The sequence below is a fragment of the Echinococcus granulosus genome (assembly GCF_000524195.1).
Source record: "Echinococcus granulosus chromosome Unknown EG_S00056, whole genome shotgun sequence".
Taxonomy (NCBI): Eukaryota; Metazoa; Platyhelminthes; class Cestoda; order Cyclophyllidea; family Taeniidae; genus Echinococcus; species Echinococcus granulosus.
In genome coordinates this window covers 1-2549 of record NW_020170436.1, presented here as the reverse complement: position 1 = coordinate 2549, position 2549 = coordinate 1, and positions in this window count along the sequence as shown.

Here is a 2549-nt window from a genome sequence, read left to right as displayed (position 1 = left end):
TTTAGTCGCGCTTGACCGCACACAGCAGCACACCTCCTGTCAGTGCACACACGCACGCACGCACGCACCCACGCAAGATGATTGGTGGTGGGTGGTGATGATGATGGTGCCACCTGATTGCTTCTGCCACTTCTAACGGTGACTATGATGCACTAATGCTTGAAAGGGATAAAGACGATGTTGTAAGGTGACAACCGACGATGATGGAGAGCAGAAAAAGGCTCTAATAATGCTGCATTAACTAATGAGGTTAAATGGCTTCACATCACTATTCTAAGTAGAGGTGCGACTGGATGTCCAATACTTACGTCTATCCAGCAAGACATCAAGACGCCCTCACACTTCTTTCACAACTTAAAAGCGTGTCGATTTCAACGCGTCATCACCACCATCTGATGGGGCTTTACACTGCCATACACTGCACCACTAAGACTACCAGTGAAACAGGCCACTTCTGTTCGAAACGAGAGCACGGAGGGCGCTGCATCCAGCGCACCATGGGGCTGGCCGTAGTGTACCATGGCACGTTTGTTGTCCATCGCTAGCGAGCCTTGTCGGACAGGCCGAGCTGCACTGGTGATGTTCTGGGGTAGCGCCTACCTGTGCTGTTAAATGGACTACTAGATAATGCTTGTCTTTATTCCAAATAAACACCAACTCCTCTCCTATCATGGTTTGCGAACCTATAGCGAATTGGCCGACCTCTCTTACTGTGTTTGCTTACTCGGAGCAAAGTTTATGCTACTTATCATTGTATGTGCCCTGTAATACCTGTCTGATTGAATGGAACTTCTGAGTGACAGGTGGGCAGACTGCACCAATCTCTCAACCGAGCAGACGTCAGCAATCCTCATGGCGACGACAAACACTAATCTCTCCTTAATATGCTCTTAACATGTTAATCCATCCCCCTCATACTAGGTGATATAAGATGCCTTCCTCAAATCAAATGTCTCGATTCAGGGAGCCGAATCGGGAAGAAATTAACGCATTTGCACTTTGCACACCTCTTCTTACGACAGTTACCACATTTGCAAAGCAGACCAATCTGTTCTCATCAAATGTGGCTGATTGTATTACCTTTCAAAACAAAGGCAGCCTTGTGCTCTCCCTCTCCTGCTCTTCCCTCGTCACTTGAGAGTAGTTGATTTGTAGAATGGACGGTCATTACAAACACAGAGTGTACCCATGTGGCTGCCAAGGTCTTAGTGCCGACATAGATTTCAGCTGGAAAGAAAGCACCTTCCTCCCAATCTCACAGATGGGATGGCGAACGATTGTAAGCAGGTCGCAAGGTGCTTTGTTCATTAATTATCTGCATAGACAAAACTCTTCGCTACCCGTAAGTGTGGCTTTGACTTTCAAAGCTGAAAGGGAACATGGAGCTAAGGCAGCACAATCGCGACAAGAATTTCGAGACATTCGTGGTACAATGAAACCCCAAGGTGAACAGGCAGTCAAAGTCTTACCACCTGCCCCTGCCTTTACCACAAGACACTGAGACACTAGTCAATTCCCTCTGCTTCTGGCTATGCAGCTTCCATTGGCAATCGCACACTCATTTCAAAACAGTGCATGTAGGCACGCACGCTCAAATGCCTCGCGCTGTGACCCCCACTCACTTGACCCTTCAATTCGCAGCAATTGTGATGCGTTTCATAAAATGCCTATGTGCCCATATTACTAAATGTTATTTAGCATGATTTTAGGTAATGTTTCATAAAACTGTTTGTTCTTTTGCCGTACGAGCGCAACATGTTGCGTCGACTCCTTGCAGAAGCAGCTAACAGAGCTTTCCTTACCTCTACGCTCATTGAGGTGACATTTGCAGTGTAAAATAACTCATTCTTTTGGTTTGATAATAGGTCTCTTTGATTTCACAGCCATGAACAGGGCCCTGTTTAGTTTGGAGCACCGCCCGAAACCAGAGAGCACTATTAACTAGAAGTTGAGTAAATTGTCTACTGCGATGATTTCTGCCGCTGTTCGGGACAGCTAATTTGCAAGAATAAAATGCCTACAGTTGCCTTGTTTGTAGAATTACAGAGAGCCATCACCTGAAATGCACGGCAAACTAGGCCTACACACCGCTTCCTTCAACAGTAGGGCACAACATTTACTGGTCTAGGATCCCAACACTGACGGCAATGTTTTCATGACTACAAGCACCATGATAAAAGCATATGGAGGAATGGGAAGAAATGAAATTGTGCTGGGCAACTACAGCACCTTGACCCATGTGATTTGTGGACATTTATGGAACCTCAATAGATATTGCAAAGAGTCAGTTCTGTGGTTACTATATTTGTTTTAAGGACTAATTCCAGAATATAAAGTGTGCAACGATCTCTCTTGCCACATCTAGTCTTAATTAGGTTTTATGTTTCTATCGCGGGAAGCGTGATAGGGTTTTGCGGCAGAGAGAGACCAATGGATCAGAGTGCTTGCGTGCGCCCACTGACTCAACACGCTGATTGTGCCTTCAAGTCTCACACTGAGCTAATTTATGGGACCGCAAGGAAGAAAATTGTTAACGGCGAGCTCTGTAG